This window comes from Neopsephotus bourkii, unplaced genomic scaffold (assembly GCF_033783945.1).
Source record: "Neopsephotus bourkii isolate Nb327-2 ecotype Australia unplaced genomic scaffold, CSIRO-AGI_Nbou_v1 NB_567, whole genome shotgun sequence".
NCBI classification, from domain to species: Eukaryota; Metazoa; Chordata; class Aves; order Psittaciformes; family Psittacidae; genus Neopsephotus; species Neopsephotus bourkii.
Window position 1 is genome coordinate 167971 of NW_026901068.1, and position 16760 is coordinate 184730.

The following is a 16760-nucleotide window of genomic DNA, read 5'->3' on the forward strand; positions in this document are numbered from 1 at the left end:
CTCCAATGCAGAGTTCCTGAATTTTGTAAACAGTTTCTCACCTCTGGTTCAGTCAGTGGAGAAGAGAGGCTGGTGAGGGAAGCACTCAGGCTGAAGAAACTGGAGTCACTGTCACAGAAAGATGGCAATAATCCAGGGTTGAACCAACCCTGTCTCTTGACATCAGCACATACAGGGATGTATTACTTGCAGATGGAAATGGGGGATGTCTGACTGCTGACAGAAAAAGAGGTAATAGCCAGGTAGAAGGAAGGGGAATGAAACGATTGTCCTTCCATCATGCAGCTAACTAGAAGGCACTCCAAAGCTTGTCTTATTTTTTCCCCTTTTCCCCCAGTGCAATCAGTCCCTGTCATCATACAATACTCGCAATACTCACACAACACTCAATTTGGCCCAAACCATTTGCCAGATAAAGAATCAGGAAAGGTTGTGTTTGGGGGTTTGCTTCTTACTGAGCCTAACTGGCAAAGATCTGGTAGCTTTTTGCATTATATACAGTGATTCAGAGGTAGGGTTATAAGAACCAAGATCAATGTTGATTTGAAAGTCTGAGAGGCAAGCAAGAAATGAGTATCCCACTGAAGCTTTCAGCCCATATTCAGAGGCAAAAACATCCAATAATTCTCAGCAGTGAGCCCAGGACTGTAAATATAATGGCAACCTGAAATCTTCATGAGTTTCCATTTACTATTCTTACTTTGTGAGTAGAAACACGATATTTACCAGTGATTGATATCTGAGGAACATAATCTGTCTTACACCAGGTTATTTATTTATACATGAAGAGTCCTGCAGCTCTGCCTGGAGATGGAGTGGATGCCCTGTGAAATGGAACAGATGTGTAAGTATGCCCTGCACTGGGTGTTAAACTGTGACCTTCTATCTAAAATTCCTTAGGTGGTGCATCTTCACTCAATCTTATGGCCAAATCAATAGCTTACTGATGTTAGTAAAAGAGTGAAGCAAAAAATTCCTGTCTCTTCCTCCTAGTTCACATTCATGGCTGGGATTCTTCTCACTCATAAGTACAACCAGCAGCATTCTAAAGGTATCTTCTTAGTTCTCACTGCAAACAAACCAAATGCTGAACTCAGGAGCACGCCTCACACATGAGCATGCTTAAATTCAGCTCTTATTCTTTTGCTTGAACAGAGGACAAAAGTGTGTTTGCAGTTTAGTGAAATGTTCATTATTTGTAAGAAAGGAAAGCAAGGGAATGTAAATTATAGTTGTCTGTGGCCAGCAGTATTTCAAACTAATTAGCCATTTAGAGGGTAACTGGGTCCATTCTGAATAGCAAAAGTTTATTATCTACTATGTCATTACTTTTAGATTAAGGGATAATTCACCTGTAAATTCCTAAGTAAAGTGCAGATTCATCCCCAGTTTTCCATTTCTTATATGAAGGCATCTAACACAGAATTCCCACATATCCCTTCTCAACATATAGAAGGGCAATATCCAAAGTTCAGAAGGTTGCAGATCTGAAAGACAGGCAAGTCTCTCGTTTCTACATCACAGCTATTCCTGAGAGAATAACAGGAATAATTAAAATAAGTAAATAGAAGTTTTAATCTTGAAATACATCAGACTTCAGAAACATACCAGTCTACCGGAACTCAATATATTTGGCACCTATGAAATTACCATTAAGCTCCTTCAGGGCATGCTGCTGTATGGGGTATCTTTATATGCACATCTTTAGGCAAGGACTTGATCTCCCTGTGATTGATAGAGGCACTTACCACAATAGAATCATAATCAAGTCTGAGGTCCTCTGGAGAAATAAGAACAAATAATAATGACAGTAATGCTTTAATATCCTACTAAGCAAGAATCATTTCTGCTTTCTTGTAACTTAATGGTTTTTTCCTTATCATTTATATCCATAAGATGTTGAGGCTTATGTGACCACATTGTGACCACACTAGGGTCTTCTGCAGAATACCAGCTACAACTAAACAGCAGCATCATGAACTAACATATGTATTCAACAAGTCTGGGGTTCTTTAGATAAACATTTTTGAGTTGAAGAACTTGCCTACAAAACAGAAAGGAGAAGCTTGAAAGAGGAAAGTGCAATTTTATCATTCCAAGAAAGCAAGAACCCCAGCATTTCAGATCACCACTGTATGTGCTTCCTGAAAATGGATGCACTTGTGAATTCTGCAGTGGCAGAGGACTATAAGAATCTGCATTTTTGTGTTTGGAGGTATATGAAATATGTTGATTTAGTCCAGTGGGGAATGGCAAATAAAAGGCTAGTAGAGAAAGGCTGGGTAAGAGGCTGGATTTAGAACAACAAAGGGTGAATTAGTGGGGAAGGGGAAGAAACAGTTAACACTGATGTAAAAGGATTTGTACTTCTCTCAGACCTGTGTTTATTCTGCAGTTTACGGACATGAGAGGGTAGGGAAAAAAAAAAAAAATTTAAAAAGTGGCTTATTCCACCTTTGGGTGCTAAGCACCTTGAACAAATGGTAAGGGGGAGAAAGGGAAGCCATATAAATGGGAAGGGCAGACTCTTACACACAGTAGTAAACAGACAGAATGCAAGAAAAGCACATCCTACCAAACACGTAAGAATATTTGTTGTCCCACTCCTCCTCTAAGGTCCATAAGACACCCACATTCCCTGTTAATAACTGCAAAATGCAGATAAGACACAATGTTTGATGAAGATAAGCTCCAGATCTCTCAAAATAAAGACATACCAGCTAAACAGATAAATATTATATGGCAAGGAATATACCTACAGTAAACAATTCTGTTGACGCAACGCAATTTATAATCTCATTTGTTGATTTGGGAACAACATGTTTGTTCAGAGCCTGTAATAAACAACTAAATGTTCTCTCATCAGAAAGAGCAAATCAACCAAGTTAGTTAAGAACTACTCTAAGAATACTTAATAGCATCCAGGTTCAGTGACTGATTTTCCATTTTAAGCAGGAAGAGACGTACAGCACAAACAATCTACAGGATAAAAGCCTGACAGCAAAAACTCCACACATACCAAAGAATAACGTGTCTATGACAGCTACAACAGCAGCAATTTTCAGCTTCTTACACTACTCACGGAACGCACTTTGCAGTCATCCCTCTTGCATAAATCTGTATGTTATAATTTTGCGTTCCAACGGATCGGTTTGTATGCTCTGTATCTGCAAATGAGCTAGATAATACAGAACGTGAGAAGTGATTTCTGCTATCAGTGACATCAGGAGTTTTGCAGCTGTAGTTATTAACAGATATTTTTTCATCCAGCAGCATCGACTAAAATCAATCATTCTGATAACTAGGCATGGCATGAGCTGTCCGCCTTGTCATTTCAATCTGATTAATCACACATACACAGACCTTTACCTTAAAGGACCAATTGTTCACATTTAATCACAAAGATACATTCAAACATACCATCACAGGTTACTAAATTTAAGTGCAATTTACGTCTTATATTTTGGCAAATACGTTTATAATAATATGGCTTTGGCATATAGATGTATTGTTTCATTCATTCTAGAAACATTAAAATCTAAGCTAATGTGTTCTACATTGTATCATTTATCACATCATATTTGCAGCTTTTGAAGCTTCCATTATACACGTATCTTTATCTGCAGATTTCTCCTAATAACCCAGGTGCAGATAAGTTATTTGTTATTATGTCTTCTTCAGACTATGCTTGCTAGACAGTGCATATTTTCATCGTAAATGAAAATTGACTTCATCTTACCTAAACATCCTACATTCTATTAACTGGTCCTTCTTTTGTTTCAATTTTCCTTTTAAACCTTGGAACAAAGCACAGCTCTTCCATTAGGAGTTATGCAAGAACTGTTCTTTCTTTTTTCAGTTTTGGGGTGTGGGTTTTCTTTAAATCTGTTTGCGAAAAGCATAAAAGAGAGTCTTTATGCAAGCATAAAACTCTACAAGTCAAAGTAGACCGCCCCAACAAAAGCACACTGCTATGCTAAAAACAAGTTGAATTTCAGGTCTGTCAAACCAGTAACATATTTGACTCTGCTTGAAACATCCTACATTCCAGATACACTTCTCAGTTTAGGCCTAAAAGCACAAAAGCATTCAAGCATCCTTAGGTTCACCACTACTCAGCAAACCACATAGGCATATGTTTCACTTTCAGTTCAGAAGCCAATGAAATATAGGAATGGGCTGAAAATTCAGTATTAGCCTTTGTGTTCTGCTGATACAAGTAGACAAGCCCATAATCTTTGGCTTTGCTGCCAAACTGAAGTAATATGTGGCAGACAACAGTATTATCTGTTATGCGTACCCAAAAGGTGACTCCTTAAGCTTTTAGATTCTTCAAAAGTATAACTTCAACAACATTTTACGATAGGGTATGCTTTACTGAAGGGTCAGATCCATATGCAAAGAATTATTTTTTATTTACTGTTTCTACACTAGATAATACTTTCGCTTTATAACATGTACTTTTTCAGACTGTTGTACTTGAATCTATATATGAACTGCCTTAGTAACATTTTTACATTTTACATTTAAATAAATACATTTTAAAATAATTTAATAAGTATTTTATTTAAATAAGGCAACAAATTGTTAGTTTAAAATAAAATACAATGCAAATAAACTGGACCTTTCTTTCATTTGTAGCCCAAATGTCCAGGAGGCCCCTAAATGACAGGCTTCCATCCTAACTGCTCCCCAGCTGGGCTCTCAGAAAATGACAGGTGTTTAGGTCGGTGAGCATCACTTGCCAGAGAAGAGAAAGCATTCTTTTGCCAAATTATTTTGAAGAGAAGAGGCAAAGTGTTGGAAGCAACCAGAGTTGTTTAAATAAATTGCAGAGACATAGATTCATGAACAGAGTGCAAGTATTTATTCAAAACTGCACAGTGCATTTATTTACTCAGTCCTGAACTGGGAGGTAGAAGGACACTGCTTTCTACCATGTCATGCACCAACAGTACATACATTATAACAATTCCAGAGGTTCAATCATCACTTAATAATGCAATCAACACTAGTCAGGCAGAATGTAATGGAGTGTAATCACCACTAGAAACTTTAATGTAAGTGCCCTTTAAGATACAGAAAGCTAACTTTTCAAAACATTCCTCCTCATCACATCCTAAAGTATTTTTCAGGACAAGAACAATTGTTTCAGGACAAGCCAATTTGGCATCAAAACACTATATACTTTTGGCCTTGGTGTAGCAATGTACCTTTATCAACTAGAAAACAGGTATCAATGAACTACACATCAACCTATAGTTTATGCAGAATATCTTGTTGGGGATACAGCAAGTGATATTTTGATTTTTCTTAAGCTCTGCAAAGCAGATTGAAGTGAGGATTTCTGTAGATACAGCCATATACAAATTAGAAATTGAGAAAATGCAACTGCAGATCAGAACATTAGTGCACCTAATGCGTAGCCCATCTTAATAGCTGCTAGCATCTAGGAATGTGCAAAATAGCCACCATTAATACATGATGATAATATCTCCCAAGTCACAGGTTGCGTCCACACCATTCTCACTGACAGCTACTCATTAGCCAGTTCTTTGTTGATTTTCGAGTCTCTTTCTAAATAAGTTTGTACTTTTGACCTTATGAAATTGGTAGAGATGCCTTTCACAAGTTAAATTCTGTAGTTGAGGGGGGGTGGGAAATGCTTAAGTTTCCTTCCTTCTCCTTCCCCCATCTAAGCCTACTGGCTCATAATTACACTGGATTCCTCTGGTTCTTATGGAAGATGGTGAAGAGCTAGTCCCTACTTATCCCCCCTGCAGCAATCATTTTTGTATTCACCTCTACCATAGCACTTCCCACATACGTACCTCTTCTATGCTTTAAAGTTTCATTCTGTTCAGCCTGCCCTTGTATATAAAGTCATCTAGGTATACTTTCTGCTTTTTTCTTAAGACCATTTGATAAAGAACTTGACAAAAAAATAGTCTGAAATTCAGAATAAATTAGAACTATGTTTCCCTCTTCAAAAGTTGAAAAGCTGTTAACTATCCTCCACTACATCACATTTTATTCATTTGATTTCTTCTCAATACTATACCACAGCAGCCCTCTGGAAGAACTTTTTCAAGTATCTTCAATTTATGACCTTACTGTTTTATTAAGTATTCTGTTATTATGAAAAAAAGGCTTACAAAAACTACCAAAATCATTTTCTTGAAGACAAGAAATTTCAGCCTTTTTTGATTTATCCTTCTAAAAATGTTTTCATGCTCAGATTTTTCTGTATTCTCTCCAACACTTTTGTGTGAGACCAGTTGATACAATAACGCACTGAGCATTTCAAATCCAATTTGAAATCACTGATTTAGAAAGGCATACTAACAGGTTTTGACTTCTTTATTCCCACTCCTTATGTCTTATGCTGCATTCATGACTTCTCACTCTGCAATTAGAAAACTGACCTGCCCTGACTGGAGGGCATATAGAAGGGCAAAAAGCAAACTGCACAGAACACAGGACATTATAGCTTTACCTCTTTCTACCCAAGACCTCACAGCTCATAAGGAGCCTCTTAAGTTAGGGTTTGCTTATGTAAAAATAATGTAAATAAATCAATAAATAGACACAGTAAAGAGTAATTCCAAGTAGCTAATTTTTCTCACCACACACAAAAAAAGACTTTTTTTTAAATGTAGTAATGAATTTTTAGCCTCCTGAAAAGTAATCCTTGCTTTTATTACACAAATCTAGTTTAGAGTTGAATGTCACAGGATATCATAGGAGCCATGAACTTCAGTGGGACTGTTCTTTTTGGTCCAGATTGTCAAGAGTATCTTTCAAGAGAGGACCCAAGTAGGTATCCATTAACCAGGTAGGAAGAATTTCTTTCAATAGATTGTTGTAATCAAATAAAATATTTCTTTTAATTTCCTATTAATAACATAGTAAGGCCAAAACAGGACACTGATGACAAAGCAGTGACTTGATGGATTATGAAATATGTCACACAGCAAGGCCCTTGACTTTCCAAGGAGGAATGAAGCAATTTGCAGTTACAAGGTTTTTGGGACTGGGGGGTTGTTTCTTAAATAACTTTTAACTGGCCGCTGTATGCTCAAGGTCAATTTCTGTTACTTCATTTTTTAACCTAATAATTAAAACAAAATTAAGATGCAAAGTGGTACATTACATCTTCCCAGTTGGGCTGACCCATTTTGCAGCTTCTAGCAGAAGAATATACTTCACCTGCAAAAAACTCATATTTTGTCTCCTCAGAGAAAATAAATTTATCAATAATGAAGCAATATTCTGATCAACTACAGTCCGATATGACTCAATGTGTAGAAGGAAGGTTACAATCTTACACGGATTTCTGTGTGGAGAAAATTTAAAGAAAGAGTTGTTCAGAAAACATATTACATAATACTCCCCAAAATTTCTAACTTGAATGTTGTCTCTGAGAAGCTAGAAATGTGGTCAACATGGTGTTAACATATTCATGAACAAAGGCTTCTGGAAGACTATAATGTGGTTTTTCAAGAATGGCACTGCCAGATTTTATCTCATCTGTAACTGTCATATTTATTTTCAACTAATCTAAGAAAGTGAAATACATTTAGGAAACAAGGAAAGTTGAATTTCTCAGAACTGAATCTGATACATTAACAGGGTAAGTAATAAAATGAGGAATATTAACTGCAATCAATTGCTATCATCATACTGCAGTACAATAAGGATCACCTAGGCACCATGAAATTCTTAGAGCTTAAACATTTTTTTACCATATTTAGTGTATTTCAGGAAGTCAACATTGCAATAATTTTCTAAAATAAATCAGGATGGGGGGGAGAGAGAGAAGTTGGTGGAGGTAAGCAAGAAAGAATTCTGCTATCATGCCCTCTTATGCCAAGCCTCTAGACACAGATGTCAAAAAGGATGGTTCTTACTGATTTAAGACAATGAATATATAGAGAAGAAAATAAAATAGAATAGAGAAAAAGTCCCAGAATCTGTAATCAATATTAATATGGGGGGGTGAGGGGACTGGGAGAGAAAAAGATGAGCAGATCCAAAGCAGTACCTTAAAACAAGGTCACTAAGATACATTTTATGCATATTTCATCATTAACTGATATGAATATACACCCCAAAAACCTACTAAGAATTTAATATTATAAAACTCTAAAAATTGCATGGTATGTTCTAACTGCTTTCAACTGTCAAGTGAGATGTGGACAGTGAGATAGGTCTGAAAGCATACATAAATATTTTTTTTTCTGTCATTGTAATATATTTGCACTTATAACATTACCTAAATTCAGCTTTGATCATGTAATTACAATCAAGACACTGGGCATACAATATAGTGCTATATATCAACAAACACAGGAGCCAAAACAGGCCTTTCCTTTTAGTTACATTGCAGTAATATGGTCATAATTGACATTTTTGTCACGTTGCTGCATAAGTCCCAGTTTGTACTGCATAAATGCACAGAAATTCAGCTGCATTTCACTGTTCTCTTCACCTACCTGCCATCTTACTTTCTGCTCTCTTCCACTCTGTCTCTTCCCTCCAGTCTTTCATTGAGAATTCAGTATTACTTCTGCTTGTTGATAGGAAAAGAAGGCTATAGTGTCTGCAGACTGCATGGTCCTGAACGAAAATCAGCAAAATTGCAATCAACATCCAGATAAGGTCCTCTAATTGCATTCTGAATACGAAGTATGATTTAAATCACAACACTGCTAACACTAAAGTTAAAAAAAAAAAGAAATCCAACAAAAAACACACTAAAACACACACCCCTCAAAACCGAAAAAATGACAAAAAATCCCCACAGCGAAACAGAATATGTGATGAAATGAAAAAATCAGATGTGATTTATGCTCTAAGTCTAATTTTTATAGAATAGATTTAAGATAGGACACATTGACCATATTAATATTCAAGTCTTTCCCTTTAAGTATCGCACAGCCACTAATCAGAGCTGAAGGGGACTGAGATTTTCTCACACTATTCATTCTCATTTTAAAATGACTTAATTTTGAACTATTGTACATTCAAAACACCTTTCTTTATCTGGCATGTAACCCCTATAGTGTAAGTAGTTAAACAAACAGCACCTAATTTTATATTTTATAGAATTAATTTCAATAGAGCGGCTGATAAAAACCACAAAGGTTTTACTATTTTATAGGTATTTCTAAAGCTTGTCCCTCCAGAATTAAATCTTCATAGCAGCCACTTCATAAGCAAGATGTTTTTTAATGAGGTGTAACTTACATACGCAGTAGAATGTATTTCACAATACACCTGGTTGTGCTATTACCATGTAAGCATATCTTTTAAAAAATTAAAACAACACAATGAAAAGCAAAGATTTCATCAGAGAATTACAGATCAATCATGGTACCCAAACCAAATGGCACTCCTGGCACCACAATGGTCATACACTGGTTTTGTTTAGCAGCAATGTTTGCCTTACACAGTTAGCACCTCTCACCCATCTGAAACTCTCAGCTCAGCTTCTGCTGTTACAACCAGTCCTCTGAAGCTGCATCTACTGGATTTTTAAATCACCAACATTTATTGATTCCCTTGTAATTTAGGTTTGGGGTTTTTTCCTGATAATAAGATTCAGTTCATCTTGTCACACTTGAATTGCCCATGATAATCCCTGCTTTCCCAGGCCAACAGTGGCTGCAAAACAGAATTACTGGAATGCTGAGGAAGATTTTTAACAAATACTATTCAACACCCGGACTAAGGATTTTTCCTTTTGAACATTATGCAGGAATTTAAAGCATCTAAGAAGGGAGACAAAACTTAATACAGCAACATGGACAGAGGCAATATGAGTATCTTAACTATTTTTAGAATTGAAAAGCTTGAAGACACATCTTCCCATCAGTTTCAGGCAGCTTTGCACAGGACCCATGGGAGCAGTGCAAAGGGTCATTCTTCTGCCTCGACCACAGCAGCATTCCAAAAATACGGTTGCACATATGTGCAAGAGTACTCCCATCCATCAGCATTTGTTTTGTTCACTCAAATGACTCAGCAATGTCCTGCTGCATTCAAAGTATCATGAGGGCACAGAAAGAGAAAAGTCTGGGCTGATGTTACCAGAGAACAGAGCCTATGAGGATGAGGATGACCATGAGAGCAGTTCAAACTAAACCTCTTACCACTTCAGCAGTGCCTAAGCAAAATCCTCCTACCCATCTAGTTTAGAAAAAGGAGAGGAATGACAGTGAGCTAGGAGGAGACCGAGGAAAGTATGTTTATAGACAGTAAGCGTGTATGGCACTTACACTAAGAGCACTAATGGACCCCTGGAATAGGTACCAGTGCAGACATAAGTAGAAAGACCAGCTTGTCTCTGAACTACCCTTCCAAATGCATTAAATCTAATTGAGTACATTAGTGACAACACTTTGTCTGTATTTATTTCTGGTTCCACTTATACAAAAAGCTATGTTCTCATGGCAGGAATCTCTGCCTCCTCACTTTTCCACATTATTTGTCAAACCACACACAGGCTTCACTATGGCAGAAGGTAATGGGCAGTGAGGTCCTTCCAAATCTGGACAAGAGATAAACCGAACCTTCTGTGACTTCCTGTTTTCTCAGGATGGTCCATAGCATTGCCATTTTAACAGAAGTCTTTGACGTATATGTCTTCTCTCTTGAAACCCACATATTCCACCCACTTTCTCTCCTTTTTGCTAAGTCTGCTTGGCCAGAGAGCACAGCTCTTCATGAAGCCCCTTACACTGTAGGCGGACAGCAGCAATCACAGAACATATTGCAGAGATTAAATGAAACTTGAGGAAAATAAATCTTTTCTCTCTGATCTTTTAAAAGAAGTAAGAATTCAGAAAGGAGGAAAATGGTGACATGAATAAGAGCACTTAGTGCTTTTTGAGCATGTGTTCTACCATGTTTCCAGCTTAGAGCAATCCAGTCATTATACTTTTCACTTAAGCTGCAAAAGCTGTATATTGGCTGTACTCGCTTTGTCCCATGATTTTGGACACTGGTCACTTTCCTTTCAAAAGCCTGCAATCAGTGCTCTGTAGAGACTTTCTCACATCAATGGGAATAAATTTTTTTAGGAGGTATAATGAATTTCAGAAGAGAGAGACTTTCCTAACAGCCCACACTGCTGTCCATCTTCAGTACATTCCTGTGATTCCATGCAGAAAAGCAGTAATGAAAGGCCAAGTTTTCCAACAATACCTTGTTTTTTTCATGTGGAAGCCCCCCTCGCCTGTTGAGGAAACACTGCTTTGTTGAGAAACAGTTTCTTCAACCTTCAGTTTCTTCAACCTTCAGTTTCTCATGCCTTTGCTGTACCAACATTGTCTCTTCAAAACTGAGAAGTGTCTCCCATTGAGTCACTTTTCCCATGATATTTTGCTCACTTATAGACTGTCTATTAAATTGTCAGCTGTCACAGAGGAACAACTTTGTGAACAGTTGTAACAACAAAATCTCTCCAATGGCAGTGTTCCCTCCATATGCAGTGGGGGTTTACTTATGCTCATAAAAATTGTTGGAGCTTTCTTGTATATTTTCCACAGAAACTGGGAAGATACATATCATCTAATCCAATCCAAAAAACAAAAAAAAAACAAAACCAAAAACCCTTCATAAACTGTTTCTTACCCCTTATGGTTTGACTGCTGTTATTTATGCTGCTTTATACGCCTCATCAAGGTGGTCTAACCCTGTCTGTGCCATTGAGCTGGTGCCATATGCCTGTACAAGCGACACACAGAGGCACATCACAGCAACCTCCCCTCAACTGTGTGCTGCACTGATTAATGGGGATTGGTGCCCAAACATGCATAAGAGGCTTGAGAAGCATCTGACAGCTGTTAGATTTCACTAAGCTTAGGTGATGACACTTCCCACCCACCTTCCTCACCTGTGCAAGACCAGAGCAGGGAAGTGAGGCTGGGTGGTTAGACCACATTGACAAGATAAACAGACACCCTTGAAAACGCAACAGTCCTATTGACGTCAAAAAAGCAATGGATTGGGTCCCCTGTCAGACACAGAAAGCAGACATCTGCTTCACTGCAAATGCAAAGAGGAATTCATTAAATCAAGCATAGTCTTATTCCAAACCAAACACTATTAACATCTGAAGTGCTTAAAATTTTTAACTAATGTAAATTCTCTTCAAAGTCTCTTGATTTCCTGTGTTAAATAATGATAAATGTTCAAATCATGAATTTTATGATTTCTTATTATCTTATTGTTTAATTTTATTGAGGCTTCTTGATACTTTCCCTGCGCTGCCCCCCCCTCCCTGTTCTATGCATTTCTCTCCCCCGCTGTGTGCATCTGCTGTGTGTCTCTCTCACTTGCTCTCTCCCTGCTGTGTACATCCACTATTCCTCCCCACCACTCCTATATGCATGTTTGCCATCTATCTCTCTCCCCCTCCTGCTGTGTGTATTCACTGCCTCTTCCCCTCCCCCACCACATGCATCCATCGTGCATCTTCCTCTGCTTCTGCTGTGCACAAGTCTTTTCTCAGTAACTCCTACAGGCATTCAAGCACAACCTCCTCTGTCTGCCTGTCCTTCCTCTTCTCTTTTTTTTCAGCTCCTCTTTGCATATCTCTTATCCCTGCTTATCTTTATCCTTTTCTTCCTTCTGTCTTTTTGATATTCTGATTCCTTCTCTCTCCTTATCTGCACCACCCTTCCCTCGGTTTCCCCTTTGTACTATTTCTCTCCAATTCTCTCCGATCTGCTCTTACAAATTGATTCTACAGGTAAAATGTTCTGCTTGCACTGCAGAGGTGTGCAAACTGGCATTGCAAACCATCCAGCACTGTGTCAAATCTAATGGCAGCCAGCTTAATATGCAGATGAATTCTTCCTTCCTACCAACAGACACACAGGGTAGTCTCCCAAAAGACTTTCCCTATCCTTTTTTCCTCATATTTCTGCACTACTGAGTTTATTTCCACGTAAAGCAAAGTAGTTAAGGTATCTCAGTGCCTAACTGTTACATTCATACTGGCAAAAGGAAAGGATCTGTTACAACACTAAGCCTAGCTATTACAGTTAGGGTCATGACAAACTAAACACATTATTACAAAATAGCTGGGTAGATATGAAATATTGTGGATGCTTATTGGCCTTGTGAAAGAGCAATCAGCAATGCGTAAAACAACACAAAACTCTAGAAACTTGGTTATCTCCGCTTCCCTTCTCCTTGCCAGAAGGAGCAGTGGTCATCACAAGTCAAGAGGAGCAGAACATTATAGGCATGGGCTCTGGCCATGCAAGCTTAGTCGCAGGCAACCCTGGAGACCCTGTGAGGTTAGATGTCCCTGAGGTGGCCAGGCTGAGACGGATGACTTTTAAAAGACAAAGAGCATCTCCTAGGCTGATGAACATTTGCTGGTTGGTGACTGCTTCAAGCTGCTGCTCATGACTGGTGTAGCAAGTCACCAGACAAACATTCTTGGTACAAGCAAGACTCCCATAGCTCCTGAATGCTCAGTTCTTTCAGCCCCCTGAAATATGACAAAGGCACTTCACAGAACAACTGTTCACAAAGTTGCTCCTCTGTGACTGAGCTGACAATTTAATAGACAGTCTATAAGGGAACAAAATAGCATGGGAAAAGTGACTCAACGGGAGACACACCAAGAAGGTATTCTTCATTATGTTATTCCACATATCTGCAATCTGTTAAATCTAGAAGCACTAACCAAATGGTAACACAGACTAGCTTTTGAAAAGGCATATATTCATGTTACAGGCATGCACAAATATCCTGCACACCTAAGTCTTACTAAGGTTTTTCAGATCATCATCTACTTAAAAATAGATCAGAACTACAATGCTCCCACCTATCAGTTCTGACCCTAAACTTGGCAAAATAGTTCCTACTCCAAAATGTGCAGCCAGCTCTGTAGTTTTTTGTCAGTCTTCTATTATTGTGGTACTTTACCAGATTGCAAGTACTTCCAGAGCCACTGACAAATTTTATTGAACCATATGTGAGTTGTTAAGATTGTCAGTAAAGTACTCCCCGATATTAAATTCAATTTACTTTTCTTCCATCACAGACAGCACTGCTAATCTTCCTGTTTTTAAAATGAGGCAGAACTTTATATTAAAATGCATAATCACACCTGCTTTACATTTTGTATTAAATAAGTACATTCTGTTTTAAGAGTGCATGATCAATGTCATTTTAGTAGGAGGAAATTTTGGCAGTTGCACAGAAAAAAGGGATGAATGATTTAGTGCTTCAAGAATGACCTGGGATTGAGAAATGGGCCCAGTTGCTGAATACCTCTGTGAAAGTGATCAACGCAAAAATGGGTAACATTGCCACTGACATTTTCATCACACAGTTTGAGTGTTGACACTCCAGAGATAATAATAATGGTGCAAAAGATCAAAGTTCCTGTCACAGGCTTTCTGCACTTTCAAGAAGATGATGGTACAATTTATACCCGATTCAGTATTTAGAAATGTTCTTTTTCTTTCTTTATTCAAAGAACTTCAAGACTCATCTACATGACTCTGTACTAATGAATAAATTCTACAAAGAATCACAAATTGGGCAGGTCCATACCTATATATGAAAACTTATAAAGTAAGCTAGGATATTTCTAATGAAAAGGACTTTATAAACATGAACACAGTGGGAAAATATAAGGGATATTCTTTTCCACATCAAAATATCTTTAATATTTTTGTTACCTTCCTAAAGTTAAAATGCCATTTGTATTTTAAGAATAAGTCACCAACATACCCCAACTAGATTAAAAGTATTTTTTTTCTTGGCCATCTAGAAATAGGTCAAACCAGTTTGCATTTCCTGCCCCTTTTGCCAAACAAATGTTCTTTATTTGAGAATAAATTTCCATGCCTTGACGAAATAAGCTGCTCACAGGAGAGTGAGCTAACAAAAATGACTGAGGCTCAGGATATGAATGTAGAACTGATTGCTTGACCTGCTCTGTAACACAAATCGTATCATGCATGTGCACCTGAGTAGCTATTATGATTTGCACATCTTCTGTCTGAATGACTGCCATCCTATCTGTAATAACTTTACAAGTTAAATCACCATCTGTTTCACAGGCTTTCTAATGTTTATATCTCCCTTTTCTGTCTGTGCTAGTTTTGGCTAGGGTAGAGTTCAGAAAAGAACAAAACTGTTTTCCTGTGTTGTATGAGAAGAAGTATCCCTGCGCTCAGCTGGAGAGCTAAACTAATGTAACTTAACTATCTCTATCAAACCGAGACATGGGTTTTAGCATTCAGAGGAAACGAAATGAAAACCATGACCCTGTTGCCCCTATACACAGCAAAATAGACCAAGAAACACATTACATATTTTCTTTCCTCCTTCCAACCTATCTGGTAAAGCTTCTTGAACAGTAATGTAACAGGTGATAATGAGTGTACATGAAACAGATCTCTGACATGTACCAACAGAAAGGATACACTATTTATAAGGATACCATGTAGGTCCTAGGAAGTAGTTTCCATGCTGTTATTCAAGTCTTTATTATTAAAAAAAAAATTAAAAAACCAAACCAAAAATCAAACAAACAGAAAACCCACAAAAAAACAAAACCCAACCACCAAAACCAAAACCAAACCACCTCACACACCAACACACAGGAAGCCAAACCTCTCTCTTCCAAACCTAAACAAGAAACAAAAAAATAAACAAACAAAAAAAAATATCCAAAACTCAACAAAGCCACACTGACCTAACCTTGTCTACGAAACTCAGGGAAACAGAACATATGCCCTCCACCATCAGGGGAATCCGTAATCTCGTTCCTTACATTTTTATTATGCAATTATAAACGCAGACAACGCTGGCATCTGCTGTATGTAGCTCAGAGATGATACTGTGCAGGTCAGAGATTTTACAAAGGTCTGGCAGGAAGGGGCTCAAGGGTAACCTTTGCAAAAGATACCCCAATATGGATTTGCAGAAGAATTCTGGCACAGTCAGAATTGCTATTCAGCTCCCAGCATTCCAGACTAAAAAGTCAGAGTAGAGATCATAGTGACTATTTATAATATCTTTCACACTGGACAAGATTAAGGTTAATCAGCTTGTCTCTCCCTATGCCTCTCCTGGACACAATCAGAATCTTTGGGGTTTTGTTAATGCTAAAAAAAAGTGTTACTCAATTAAAATGACAAATAGGCATTAGAAACTGACCACTTACGAAAGGAGCTTCTGCTATGCTTCTGTATGCTGCTCTATTATTCAGTTTCACTGACAAAAAGAAAAATTACTTCCCACTAGCTGTTTGTCATAGTCTGCTCTCTTCCCTCCCCATGACAAGCAGTTCAGAGAGTTAGCAATACGGTGCCATCTATCAGGAAGCACAGAAGCAAAACACTTGTGAAGTCATTTTTCTAACGGACATACATCCTTAGTCTTCCCCTCCCTCCCTCTCACATATGCACCTCTTCTGTCCACACCACGGTTTTACACTCTTCAAACTGATGAAGAGCCCTCAGAGCATTTAGTTTACAAGTTAAAGATGTAGCCTTAATGATCATTATTGTAACACTGAATTATGCTTTCAGAAGAGCCAACAGCCCAGGAAACCCTGGCCTGATCCCAAACATCACACAGCAAAACCACAGAACGTCATGTTAATGACAAGGAGTCACCCTGTGAGCACACAGGTTCCTTCCCTTGCCCCAAGGCAGGGTTACTTACACAAGCCCTTTAGACAGCCAAAAGCTATCTATCTAACCTTTTATTAAAGGATGTCC

At 38.0% G+C, this 16760-nt stretch overlaps 1 long non-coding RNA gene across 1 annotated transcript; it reads right to left on the reverse strand.

The window, feature by feature from the left end:
- Positions 1-383: 383 nt before the first annotated feature.
- On the reverse strand, positions 384-5314 carry LOC133211106 (uncharacterized). The gene is made up of 4 exons (XR_009725109.1): positions 5180-5314; positions 3031-3167; positions 1651-1780; positions 384-824 (listed from the first exon to the last, which is right to left on the reverse strand). It is a non-coding gene; the product is annotated as an uncharacterized LOC133211106 (long non-coding RNA).
- Between the last annotated feature and the right edge of the window lie 11446 nt (positions 5315-16760).